This window comes from Xiphophorus couchianus, chromosome 13 (assembly GCF_001444195.1).
Source record: "Xiphophorus couchianus chromosome 13, X_couchianus-1.0, whole genome shotgun sequence".
NCBI lineage: Eukaryota > Metazoa > Chordata > Actinopteri > Cyprinodontiformes > Poeciliidae > Xiphophorus > Xiphophorus couchianus.
The window spans coordinates 18,272,428-18,287,733 of NC_040240.1; positions in this window are offsets into that span (position 1 = coordinate 18,272,428).

The window sequence follows — 15,306 nt, forward strand, 5'->3', positions numbered from 1 at the left end:
TGTAGCAAATTTCCCTTAGGGGGACCATAAAGTTTCACTGATGGACTGGTACAGATGACAACGATTAACATCCCACAGGCTTTGCAGTCAAGCGCACATTTTGTTTAAAAGTCAAACTTTCCACAGTCATCGATGTTTTGAGGAGCCATGTCATCTACTGGTGTGGAAGAGATTCGGTTTCAGTTGAAATTATAACAAATATAGTCAGAATAAGAGGTTCAATCATTGCTAACCAATAGAATTTATGTTTAAATTTGTTGTTGACCTGGCAGCGATTCCTCATCCTAAACATTTCTGTAAAAAAAAAAAGAGATTAAAAGACTTAAAATTGGATTCTGTCATCTCTGAAAGCCATTTCCGAGGCTCAAATTCCTGACATTTTGAAGCGTTCTGGAGCGTAGCTGGAAACCAGTAAATACCAATAAAACTCCAGTCTGCTGTGTTCATGTTGCTCTGTAGCTTCATCTGAGTGGGCAGCAAGGCTCTAATGTTTGTGCTTCTTTTAATTTCACTTTCTTCTCATGCTGTCATTAAAAGACGCTCACCAAAGTAAAGCATTTACATTTTAACAGTCGGATAAATATAGGTATGGAATTGGTTCTCCACATAGCTAATGAAATATTCACGTGTTTGTGTAAGAGCAGGAGCTTTACAAAGTAGAAAAACAGACTATTTAAAGGTTTGGAGTAGGGTTGGACAATTATCACTTTGTTTATCATTCATCGTGATAAATTTCTTATTATGATAAGAATCCTGATTTATCGTTGCTACGATAAATTTCAATTAACAGTGATTGCAATCTTCTAAACCTGTTCCTATTGTTGGGATTATTAATTTTACTATTTTTTCCACTGTGTTCATCAATAAATGTGAAAATATAATTAAATGCAAACATTTTTAAGTGACTTGTGTCTAAAAGAAGTGCATTACAATTTTTACAGCTGTGATTGCTGTGAAATTCAGTCACCAAAAATCACCTAAAAAAGAAATAACCAACAGTTCTTATCATCACTTTTATCGTTATCACAATATTACTATAAAATATCATGATAAAACTTTAAGTCCATATCGCCCACCCCTAGATTGGAGCGTGTTTGTGGACTAAAATAATTCAACAGAGGAACTTTGGGTCTAAATCTCTATCTTGTTCTGAATCATCATTAGAAAATCACTGAATGCATCGCTGGCACAGACGCCTGTGTTCCTGCAGGGCTTTTAAACCAAAACTGAGTGACATAAAAAGTTTGAATCATCTGGGAGCAGAACACACAAAACTTGGCTCATATTTTATCTCAATAGCTGCATCTGACAGAAGATGGATAAAAACGTGTTTTGAAGTGTAAACATTGAACCAAAATGGAAACAACGTTCTAAAAGCTTCTTCCAGATGTTAGCCAGGTGCAGAGACGGCAGAGCTGCAGCAGCATAAGCTCCCATCTGCAGGGATTCATTGAAGTAATGATCAGTTTTGTATTTGCAGCGAGAAAAAAAAAAATATGCGTGGGGCTCTGCAAAGAACAGGCGTCGAGCTAAAATAAACCGGGAGCCGACACATCGGAAGCTGAAAAACATTTTTAGACACGGCTCCCTCATATTTCACCCCCATAATAAACAACCAACCACACAGCAATTATTGAGAAGACGGGTCAATTTACTAATTGTTCTGCTGCTTTCAGTCCATGGTAATCATTGTAATAAAACTGCACATGCTCTAATTTTTAAAACACTTTCCGGACTTCTGATTAACATAATAAGCGAGCTAAGATGCAGTGGTGTCATGTTGCTAAATTTGTGTCTTTCAGAGGTTAAACGGCCTGTAAATTAGATGTTTAGCTACTGGGAGAAGATTGTGAATTATAAGCATGGCAAATTTAAATCAAAATGTTTGTGTAAAAGTTTGTATTGTCTTTTGTACATACAGGACTACAGTTATACATAAATACATGCACAAACAAATATGGAAAAACACCTGCAAGTGTTCAGTCTTTAAATTAAAAACGAAAGACATTACCCCCGTTTTGTTGAAGTATGATGCAACAAATACTCAAACGATCCTTCACATCTGGAATGAGGTTCTATTCCTACAACTTTTATTTTTGTTTTTAAAAAAAATCAAAGGTTTCCTTTTTGCACATCTTCCATAACATTCAGCTTTGAACTAATTCGCCTAAAGAACATTATTCCAGGAGGCCAGGTCTTTACTACACTCTCTGTAGTAAAAGCTGCAGTCTAGCTTTTATATTTTTCTTATATATTTTTTCCTACTTGCACATCTCTCATGACAGCTAAACTTGTCCATTCTCTTTCTGATTTGTGTTTATTCGTAGAAGATCCTGCTGCAGGTCCCATTACGACGTTTTGGAGATGACGGGGAATGTTTTCTGAGTCTTACAGACTATTTGCTCTTGGGAGGAATTTGCCTGGACAGCCAGTTTTGAATTTTCTCAACTTGCTCACCATTTTCAGCACGGTGTTATCAAATTCTGTTGAGGCCTCTTTAAATCTCTTACCAGACTCGTAAGCTGCTGCACAGTTCCTCCTGAAGGCCCCCAGATAGCTCTTTGGGTCCCATTATGGAGTTTCCTCTCTCTTCAATGGCCTGTGTGTGATTGTAGTCACTTTCAGTGGGAACAAATGTAGGACTGCTTTATCACCAGAAAAGCATTATTTCAAGATATCTTTAGTTTTTGTATTGTTTGTGTAACTTGAATTGTTGAAATTTACGCCCAAACATAGTAGAAAAACATGTCAGCTGTCTTAATGTGTCCCTTTTTGTTTTATGTTTACATACACCACAACTTAATATTTGGATAAATGTCCTTTACACTGTTGCACTTTGACTTTATGGTTTTTGTAGAGATCAATAAGCTCAAGGCATAATTGTGGCTGAATATTTGACTATCACAAACGTTGGAGCTCATTTGAATCAACTGGTTTCCTGGCACTGATTCGACTTTTATGCAAAGTTAGTTAGTTTGCTACAGGGTTGAGGTGCGGTATGCTCCAGAAATTCAATATCAGTCTGCTTTAACTATTCCAAAGGCGAACAGATGCAAATTGTTCAACAAAACAGAGTGCCTTCAGTCAGAGGCTTCTTCAGATTGGCTGTAATACAGACCTCTACCATAGCCATCACCATCTAGAGTTACTCTTTGAAGACTTTGAATTAATGGGTTCCAACAACATTTAATTTCCCATTGGCATCAATAAAGTAATTTTTGAACTGAATTGAATTTCACATCAAGGGTTAACAGCTTGATAAGACACTGCTCCAATTTTGTGACATATTTTTATTTAAATATTGCATATGTTAGCACCAGATGTCACATGTGATGAAACATATGTTTTACTAAATCTGCCTTCAGCTGTTCAGGAGTTCTCATGTTTCAGACAAAAGCACTGATGCGTGAATAGTTGACAATCTGTCCACTGCGTTATGGAAGAGAAAATGTTTTTATCCTGCACAAGGTTTCAACGTCGACATTTCAGACTCTTCCACGTTCAAATCTCCAGAATTGTCAGTCCAATTCTGGCTCAAACTTTAAAAACATTTCACTTTACATTATCCACAATGGTCAGTCTTTGATATGTAGAGCAATGCACAGAAGGACGGATGGATGGACTGACGAATTAATGCACGGATGGAGGAGTAGATTGATGTATAGACATGAATTTATGGATGAGTGGACAAACTGATTTATAGAAAACTGATTGCTGACATCAATGTTTTATAAAATCTGTTGAGTCCTTCATTTCTTTGTTGTAATATTGCTTTTTGGGAATAAATCTTGCATTGTTGGAAAGCCTGTTCATTTCCCTTTTAAATGGTAAAACATAAATAAGGAAACATTTGTTGACTATGTGGGTTGAATTCATTAAAAAACCTCCTCAGATTTCCCTATGAAGGCCCAACAGGTTATTCAGCTGCTGACTGTTGTTTCATGTCCTTTACTAAATGGGGAAATTGAAATTTGAATATAAGCAATACATAATGAAGGCCTGTCACAATAAATTCAGCTTGGTGATTAATTGTCCCACTATTGTGATTAACAATAATATTGTTGTTTTGAAACAATTTTAAAGTAATATGTTGATAATGAAAGTAGGGCTGAAAATATTAATCGAGTGATTCGAGTACCTCGATTATTAAAATTCCTCGAGGAAAATTGATCTGCCTCAAATCTTCGTTAATTTATATTTTATTATTTAGCGCACCCACCGGCCAGGTCGTTACTTGCGTATACTGTATATAAGCTACCTCTTTATTATTGAATTGGATATAATTTCAGATTTTTGTCTAACTTTTCTTCAGGTTAACTTAGAAAGTGAGCTATTATTGTTACAGGTTAATTTTCTAAACTACAGAAAAGTTATTGTTCGGGAAGCTCAAATGTAAAAATTGGACTGATGTTGATGTGCGATAGTAATACTGCTGTTATGTTAGATTTACCAATGTTTTACTTTACCTTTTTTTATCCGATTAATTGTAAGAATACTCAATAGATTACTCGATTACTAAAATATTTGTTTACAACAGCCCTGTATTTAAATGTAAGGTCGCTCTCACAAAGACCATTAAACTTCAGCTTTGGAAACAGTCTGGCACCACATCCTCCTCTGACTGGTTACCAGTTTGCTCACCCACCTGGTGGGACAGCATTCTGTTCTCCCACCAGTATTAGTGACTGGTTACAGAATCCCATCTCATCATTTCTCTGTGTTCAGGTTGCATCCATTGATAGGCTTGTTTTTTTCCAGTAAGGAAAGTGTCACCCAACTGTTTGGCATTGGGAGAGAATATCTGGTAGATTCTTCAAGGCTGCAACCAACATACTTAGAAATTTAAAGGGGAATAAAGAATTTTTTTCCAGTGGTTGAAAATTTATTGCTTGAATTATTAAAACAAATTTTCTGACCCTCTTTTTTGCTAATTTAATAGGAAACATGTATAAAAACACTGATTAGAAAATCATATGGCCAAACCCTAATTTGCTTTCTTGGTTTATGCTTTCTTGAATTTAGAATTTTGACTTTTTTAGTAACATAAGAATCCTGTATGAAAGTAACAACACAGAAAATCTTAAAACTTAAATACATTCAGCGCCTGTAAAAAACCATTCCACTGAAAGCAAAGTGGGAACAACAACACGGACAAACTGACGTTCAATCTTAACACGACACTAAATAAACATTCAATTAATCAGATTTCATGTTTGTGTCCTGAACAGCAGCTCAAATCACAGCAAACACTCAGAATGAAGCCATTAGCACATATGAAACCGAGAACATTTGTCATATAACATAAAACAAACCACAGCGGGATCCATCCCTGTAAATCACATTCATCTACCAAGACAGACTCTCTTTAAACAAACAATAAACCACTCAGATTGACAATAGTGAACTTTTACTTGAAAGGATGAAAAAAAAACCATAATTCTAGCCTTTGATAACTTGAAAGTAATTTTATTTTAGATATTTTATTGAACATAAGACATTGATTTTCTAGCTCAGAATGACAGCTTAGCAGGTCAGAGTCGGTGAAAATAAAGCAGGATTCATGGCGCCGTATCAAATTCAATACCAAAGCAGCTACAGTTACTTTTACAATCCTCGGTGAAGCCGCCGACAGTTAATCGAGATTGATTACACTTTTTTAACCTCCCCAAAAATCTGAGGTGAAAATGCCCACGCTGTCCATCATTTCAACAACTACTGAAAAGTTGAAGCTGGATTTATCAAAGCGTTTCTAAGTGGGACAGAGATGAAAGAAGCTTCTGATTATCAGCTGTGAGTTCATGTTGCCGTGGTGACAAGGTCAGCTATAATAGCTCAACTTTGACGACCGTAACATGTATTGGTGCTGCTCAATTCGCTGTGTTTCAGTTAATGGAAAAGCAAGGCTACCAACTCTGACATATAATCAGCAGAGCAGGTGTTTAAATTAGCTAATCAACCAGTGCTGTGTTAGATTAGCTACAAACACAGAAATGTGTGTGTAGCTGTAGCTAATTGAGCTAGCTACAGCTGTCAAGTTCAGTTGTAGCTAGGTTAGCTTAACTAATAAGCTCAACTGTGTGTTAGCTTATTAATTAATAATGGCAAAAATAAACCTTGGGCTTGAAAACATACAGCTGTTAGAGACTGAATGTTTCGTTCTTTGTGTGGGAATTGTTAGTGGAGCTGTTGTCAGTCAGTTTCTATGGCAACGGGTCTTTGTGTAGCATAGCCAACACAGAGAGCAAGAACATTTTTGAATACGAATAGTTTTGAGTTGGTTTTTCAGCATTATTTTTTCTTTTGCTGTGGCGCACTGCTGTGAATTAATATCTCCAGGTTTAATTTTGTTAATTTAATCTTTCTACTGCATTCAATGTTATTCTTCCTCTACACCAGGGGTGTCAAACTCTTTTCATTTTGGGCTATATCAAAAATCTGTTTGTTCTTAAACGGCCGGTTGTGCCAGAATGTATTGATAAAACCATTAAACTGTTAAAATATCAATAAATATTCATTTGTTTCAGCATTCAATAAGTGTATTATTGAACATCTTTTCATGCTGATCGGTCCATCCAAGATTTTGAGATTTTTTTTTTGTGATTTTGTGATGCTAATCTAGAAATATTTGTAAGGAATTTTTATGATATTTACGATAATGTATGATGTTAAATGTGACTTTTTAGTAATCGCTGTATTGGTCACAGGTTATTACTTGACATCAAGGCTGAGGCAGTTGGCCAATTTTGAGAAAAAATTTCAGTAAAACCAGAAAAATGTGGGGATCTGTCGATTTTGTATGAATTTTGCAGATTTGTGAAAAACTGGAGGGATTAATTGATGTAATTTGGAGTCTAGAGGGCCACCAAAAAAAAAAGCTATGGCGGGCCAGATTTGGCTCCTGGGCCTTCAGTTTGACACGTGTTCTACCTTCATAGAGGAAAAAGATGTCACCTTGTTCAGATTTCAGAACCGCTGAGCCAAGAGTACTTTCTACAGAAGTGACATCCATAAATACAAAAGTTAGTGAATTACAGGTGAAAATAGTAAATACCACTCTGTGTTACATAAGAAATGAAATGATACACAAAAATCTGGCCTTTTTTCATATTAAATAGAGCAACAAATCTCAGGGAAAGCAATTTATGCCATGAACAGCAACGAACAAAGAAGCAATTCAGCAAGTAGCAACAAGGAACCAAGGACAGAAATTTTGCAAGCAGTAGCAAATGTCTCCAGCAGATAATTGTTTCTATGGATACTGAATGGAAATACTTTACTGAGAGTTGGGAGGTCTGATTTAACTGGATCAAACTGTAATATGAATCTTCCCATACAAAGTTTACCACATGATTAAAGTAAAGGACAAAAACTACAAATCTCAAAAATATTTGTTAAAAAAAGAAGGAATATTTAGTGTTTAAGATGGGTTCAAAATAAACTCATAAATCAAAAGTCATACAGGTGACTTGCTGTTTAAATCCCAAGTGTAAGTACTTTCTCATGACTCAAAAGTCGGTTGTGTTGTTGAAACAACTTTCTTTTATAAACTTGTTATTCCTGTTCTTGTCATTTACAGCAAAGCTGTTGTCACTTGATGGGGCAAAACAAAACAACGCAAACGGCTAAAATGAGTTGCGTAAACATGGGTTATCAGCGAACAGATCTGTTGCTATAATCACAAAAGTGATAGGAAATTTTTATGAAACTGGACGTTAGAAGGGGGAAAAGCAACCTCTTCCTCCCCATATTTATCTTTATATCAGACATGTTAGTTTATCTGCAGGACGGCTGCCAATACATGCAAAAAATGTCTCTTTTTGACAATGCTGTTTGATATTCCCTCTTTTTCCCAGCACTCAATGGGTTTGAGCTTGTCTGAACAACTTGGCAGGCGTCACAGTGGTACATTCCTGATCCATCCACAAAGTGTCCTGCAAATGCTGCTTCAAGGATCTGAGAACTGATTACTCAATGATGGAGTATTGTGGGTTAAAAGGGTATTTTATACGTTGTAATGCAAACTCCTCAAAGTTTTAAACAAAGCAAGTAGTTTTAGAAATCATGCTTCCTTGAACAGGTTAGGATAGGCCTATTGGCTCTTAAGAACATGTTCATTACATGTTTTACACAATATCATTCATAGATAATGAGATTTTATCTACTCAGTTCTGTCTATTTTAAGCTCCTTTCAGAAGGCGCTGTCACTCCTGTCACTTTAAATCTAAATAAGCTGCGGTTGGCCACGGCCCCTAGCCCAATGTTTACACTCGCATGTGAAAATAGCTGCTAACAGATGTGCAAATTTTACAACCGAACATCTTTCAAAAAAATTAGTAGAATCCAGCAAGTGGTTTGTGGATGGTAAGTCAACAACAAAACACTGGTCTTTTCCAGCAGCCATTGTACAGCACATAGAGGGTAAAAAAGCCACTTCAATATCTCTGAAGAATCTAAATTAATGAGTTACAGCAACATTTAATTTCCCTTTGGGACTAATAAAGTATTTTTGAATTTGAATTGGAAAACCAGCTGACTAAAAGTGCTGTAGCTCTGCTAGGGTTGCTAGGTAACGGGTGGAACGCCACAGGCGTTGCTAGGTAACGAACAGTGCCTGGTGATTTGTGATGTTAGATTCAGAAGGTTTTTGAAACGGCTTATTTTCCAGACAAAACATTTACTTATTAAAAAAAAAACATCTGGGTGTTTTTAATTTTTTTAGAAGCAGTTGAGACCCAAATGGAAGTACAAAAACGTGTAAAACATGAATTTTGCATAAGAGGTCCACTTTAAGGTTTTAACTTCAAAAAGTGTCAAGCAGCTTGACCTCTTATGAAAGAAAAATGATGACTAGACAGAATCATTTCAGCTGTGTGTCAGTGCAGGGATACATGAGACTCCATATGTGGTCGGTTTAATAAAGTAAAAACGTTTAAAAAAATAATTTTAAAAAACTACTGAGCAAATGAATATTTTTAGACGCAGTCAGACACCAGCTGCACCATCCCACCGCCGCTGCGTCTCACAGTGAACAAACTGAAAGTAAAGTTTAATATATTTTTGGCATGTCAAGTGTTTGCCACTTAATAGCAGAGCCAGTACAAGCTGACCTACATGCAGAAAATAGAGCAGTTCCTTTTATCTGCTATTAATCAAAGTGAGCGCTAACAAAGTGCTGCTGTTCTGTGCACCTTGATAAGGTTACTGTATATCCTGTATGCATCGTGTCAGCTTTATAATCCCTGTGAGGATTTGTGGGAGTGTTGGTGGGAGGGAGGAGGACCCTCTCTTGTCTCTGTGCATCACTGAGGACGACTGAGATAAAGAGACAGTTCATAAATAACCCTTCATCTTTCCCCGTCTGTCTCAGTTTCATATCTTCAAGCCACTCTATCAATTTACTGCACCTGTCCGTCTGCCAGCCGCCCCACCTGCTTTCCTTGATCAGCTTAAACAAGATCAATGGCTCTCTGCGCCTGACATGACTTCATCTCAACCGGGCCGGACTCGTGTCACAACACTCTCGCTGCGATACGGGCTGTCGACTGTGTTATTCTTTCGCTTTCTTCATTTGGAGAACCGTTTTTCGAGACGCCCAGGTGTTGTCGAAAGCAGCCGTGTGGGTGGCGCCATGAGAAATAAATGTCACTCTGAGCGAATAAATTCTGTTGTGTTCGGGTCTGTATCCTCCAGACGTTCCCCGCACTGAAATGCTGCTCTAACCTTTTGGCCCAGATGTTTCCATTCCCCGTTCGGCTCGGTTTATATTCAGGGACTCGGATCTGTCAAAACACATCATGCTGGGAGCGCATATTGTCGTACGATGTGTCTGGTGAATTGCAGTTTCCACGTTGAGGCGTGTGACAGCGATAATGTTCCTCACACTGACGCCTGGGCTGGATGAAACGAAAGGTGTTTCTGTCTGTTTTCCCTCATATTTCCCCTCAAGTTCCTCTTGTTTATCTGACAGAAGCAGCTTCTTAATGCAGAAGCTAAGACGCATCAAGAGTAGAGTTCAATACCAAAACAAGATGGGAGTAACGGCAGCGAATAAATTATTTTAGTAAGTTCTGATTCCTTCATATATATACAACTCTGGATAATGCAAAGAAAACAAATAATGCAAAGAAAACAAGTTCATATTGATTAGAAACAACAATACCAACGTTTTAACTCAGAAATCAATATTTGGTAGAATAACCAGGAGATTTTAATAACCAGGAGGTTTTAATGGGGTTCAGTGCAGTAGGCGTTTAGTTTTTTCCAGAGCTGTGTATATTTTTATAAATTTATTAAAATGATTCATCTTATTTTTGAGATTTACAGAATACTGTCAGATTTTTCTTTGCAGAATATTTTAAGTTCATTTAGATTGGATGTAGAGAGTCTATTAACCTTTTTCAAATTTATTTTTGCCAAAGAGAAATTAGATTCTCAAGCAGCTAATTCTGACCATTAATTGATTAATTGGATTAACAAATTTGCACAATCTACAGATTTCTAATTTAAGCCTTTTCATACAATATTAATTACATTAAAAGATGCAAATAAAAAATAAATTAGTCTGCTTTTTTAAATGAGAAACTAAACATTTCATTGGATAAAATGCAAAAACGCTTTGCATTTTACTTGAAAGTACGCTTTGTTTTTAATTTAAACCAAAGTTTACACCAAACAAATTATTGATTAAAAAAAATAGTGAGATTGTTTTCACCAGTATTTATTATTATTTAGAGTTATTGCTTTGGTTTGCCAACAAGCTTACTGCTACTATTTTTATTCCAACACAACAGGGATAAAAACATGTTGTGTGTTTACATCTTAAACCGAATATTGTCGTCATACTCGCTCCTTCATCATTTCAGAATTGGGAACTTTCCCTGAAGAAATGAACTGTGGTTACTGTCATCATCTGCCCTGACAAGTCCATTGCTACGGACAACCAGAGACACAAAAGCAAAACTTAACTTGGTATTCAGGCAGAGCTTTCTATGCTTTTGAAGAGCTGACAGCACATCCTTAGTGTTTTAAGGGGTTTTAGTGGTAATTTTTTACTGTAGATTTAAAGACCTGTATGTCTTGTACTAGTTAATTATTGCTGATCATGAAAGAACATAGGCGTTACTTGTTATTTCTGATCTGCTCGCTCCAGGGCTGTTAGTCATTTTCAGACGTTAATGTTCTGTTTTGGTGGCTAAAGTCCAAGCACACGTAGGGTTTTATTCTCCCTGGACTACAAGAGCACAAATGAATTTAAAATGATATTCTTCAGCCGCGGTCGGCTCCACTCATCTGTTGGAGTCTGATAAAGAGCAATCAACTAATTGCAGCACAACAGGACCAGACCTGTCCAAGCTTCTACGTCCATAAGTGTGTGAGAAATGCAACATGCAAAAAGGTCAGTCCAGTTGATTAAAACTTACTCAGCTCACTACATACCAACTAAACTTCCTGGACAATCTTAGTAGAAGTGGCTGACATAATTAGTCCTCCAGCTGCAGGAATACGGTGGATTATAATCATATAGAGAAGAAACCCGCTTTAATATTTGTGATTAATAGAAATTTAAATGTAAGACGATGAGATGGTTATTCATAGTGTCAAATGCGTATAGTGGAGTTTTTGGCGTTTGATATGTTTTATTAGTTGTCATAACAACATGATTTCTCTATGCATAAAAAAACCAAACTGTAAAAACATCTTTTATACTCTGAGGTTGAAGTTCCGTCTTGCAGCCCAACATGCATGAAAAAGGAAAGGACAACCCTTACAGGCTGCACAGAAAAACATCACTCCACCTCTTCTTTCCTCTGATTTACCAACGTTTTGTTCTCACAGCGATTTGTAATTTTCTTTAACCTCCTTAAATTGGATCTCCTGCTTCCCAAAACGCATGACCTCATTCCTTGTCTTCCTGCTGTCCCAAACATTCACCAGACCCGTCAAAAACACAAGACTTTGCTCTTCAGCGACTCAGAAGGTTTGAATTAAACATTAATCTGCGGTTTTAGTGTTTGTGGACATGTGTGTCTCTCCATTAAGAAAATGCTGGTTTTAGAGAGTATGACTAAATAAACAAGTTTTTCATTCCAACACGCACTTACACAGAAATATAACCAAAAACTCAACAAGTGGATAAAGAATTAAAATCAACACAACTAATATGTTAACAGACGTAGAAAAGTTGCTAAGTTTAAGTGCTAAGATTTCCAACTCATCCTCATCTGCTAAATGGCTCATGTTGCGTTGTAATATGGAAAAGTAGTGACGTATTTAAAACATGTTTCCTATTCTCTGCTTGTAAAGGATGCAAAGCTGGGTCCATTAATCAGACTCCATTGTGATGAACATGTTGTTGCGTACATGAGGATGATTGACAGCGCTAACGCCCTCTTCCCGGCTGTGATTGGTTGTTGTGTATTTGTGCACACGGCAGCAAGTTTATAGCGAGAAGGCAGAGGAGCTCAATATTGTCACAGATGATCCGTCTCATATTCTACTGTTACGACATGATGACAGTTTTATCAAATATGTAAAAAACATCTATAAAGGTTACATTTCCCAGCTTTAAAGGTAGAGTAAAAATCTCAATAGTGTAAGCTTTTTCTTGGCTTTTCCTTTAGCTGAAGCAGCAACAGTCAAATGTTAATATTTTTACTAACATTCCCTTGTTGCTTAGTCATTCAAGTAAGAATTTAAGAACTGTAGAGACAATTTTAAGAATATCAATATTTAGAAATGGTTAAGCCTGACTAAACCGACTCTTTAAGAAGTGTTGTACAACTCCTACAACTCTAATTAAGCCCGGTGCCAAGCTGCACAGCTGAGCTCTCCAACACCACATCCCATCTTTGGCCTGCAGTCCGAACCGACATGCATGTGTTTGTCTGCGTCTGTGTGTAGCTGCGCGTTTGTGAGCTCTGTCTTTTTTGGCACGCGGATCCCAGCTGTAGCAGTGGGGGAGAGTCTGCGCCAAGCCGGATACCCGCAGGGGGCCGCGCTGGAGCCAGAGGCAGCCAGCTGGCCCACCATGCTCCCCCCCACCAAAACATGGCAAAAACGCCCAACCAGTCTGACTCTTACCTCACATCCAAACTCCTCCACTGATCTCTCAAACTTGCCTGTTTTCCCCTCCTCGGTACATTCAGACGCAGTAATGCTGGGCAGCCATCCAGGCCTTGGCATGTCGGTGCTGTAAAGGCGACAGGAGTGTCAACAACATCACACTCCTGATATATAATCCTCCTCATCCCTCAGAGCGGGCCTGCAGACACACGGCCTCGATCAATAAATCAGTCCCGGCGCTGAACAGAAACACCATGGAGCTTTCAAGTAATGGCTGCCAGAGCAGAGACAGTGATGTCATCTTTCATTTTAGAGCTCTTTTTACCATGGAAATGTCGCATCTTGTGATTATGAGTCCGATTCAGAGATAAACGCCAGATTGTGATGTTTTAAACAGAATGTGGGCCAACGAGACATTTAACTGCAGCTGAAAAATAGGAACAGAGACTGACTTTTGTTCCTTGAGTCGCTGTTTATTCACTGTTTGGTTGCCATAGATCTTAAACTGCCCGTTTGCATTGAAACGCTTATTGTTCACAGTCAGTTTCAGCCCACACATTATGCAGATCTCCTCCGAGCCAATCAGCTGCCAGAGTTCCACAGCGCTGGCGTTTGGAAATAGAAGAATACTTGTCATTTTGTTTTATCGTGAAGGCTCAGGAGAAAAAGTCGCCCTTGTTGTCCGGATCAGGTGAGGACAGGATGTCTTCGCTTTTGCCTCAACCGATGCCAGGCTGTGGTTCTGTGTTTGTGTGTGGAAGTGATCATCCCGACCTGTCCGAACGCTGCACCTTTCATACAAAAGAGAAATATCCCTTATTCTCCCACGCACAGGGAGAAATACAAGTGAACACACACACACACACACACACGCAAATTCACAAAGTGAGTGCACATGAAAAACACACCCAGTCGGTCCCTGCAGCTCCACAGAAAGCGAATCGGACGCCGAGGACAACGGAGGAATTCAATCAGCAGACCAAAGCTAATGCATACAGGTCCAACAAATTAGAAAATGAAAACAAAAAATATATTTTTAATCAGAATCTCTCAGTGTAATGTGTCTGCCTATCATAAAGACTTTTAAATGAATTTGCTTCATGAATGATGTAGGGCCGGACGACATGGCTGAAAAACATATCACAATATAAGTTTCATTCCAGTCAATATCGATAATTATTGATTTATTTTAAATATCTGAAATTCTCCCAAACTGGTGGCATAACCTTTCGTTTCTATTCCACGCCGTTGTTTATTCTTAAGTAGCTATGAGGCATAAACTGCTGCTGTGCCAGTTACTCATAAGCTGTTGCTAGGTAACTAAAGACTGAGTGAGTTGCTAGGAAACCATAGAGTGAGTGAGTTAGTTGATTCCACCGACCTAGCTTAGCTGGCTGTGAAAGGTTGATTGGCTCAAGTCTTTCCTCTGCCTACATCTCCCAGAATGCTGTGCGGTACTAGATCGGAGTTCAGTAAATCTATTTGTCTATTGATATCAATTACTTGTCTGTCGTGATATATATTGTTATTGATTTGTTGTTCAACCCTAAAATGAGGCAAAAGCTGCCCTGATTTAACAAAGATAAAGACACAATTCCCAAACTTTTCCGATCCGAATTTCCATAGTTTCATTTTTACAGTGTAGATGGAGAAGGTCAATATGATTAGAGTCTACAGCTGGTGAGTCAAACTAATTTCTATATCAAGATTATAAATGTTGTCCCAGAATGTGTTGATAAAACTCATAAAAAATGTTTTAAGTACTAATAGAACAGCCGTCTCTGGATTCAATAAGTACTTTTCAAAATTGAATAATATGGACACCGATCAGGTCCTCCAGGATTTTGTGATTCTCATTTTTTGCAATGGTGCTCATTTAAAAATATTTTAAAGGAATTGTGTAAAATTTGTGCTCATGTATGACAGCAAATTTGTTACTTACCACATCAAACATGGACTAAAACTCGACTTTGAGTAAGTCAGATGCAGAAGTGAGAAATACTGCCACCTGCAGGTGGGAGTTAACAATTTTTGCAGAAATATCGGAATAGAATCACAGTTAAGCATTAGTGCAGAAAAACTGCGGGAATCTGTTGATTCTGGAATCGCTAAAAACTGGAGGTACTGATTGATGTAATCTGTCAATGTTTAGATAAAAACTGATTTGTTTTGATTGAGAAAATAACCCTTCAACACACAACTGTTATCTTAAAGCTTCTATTTATGCGTCCCTCTGGAGTCTAG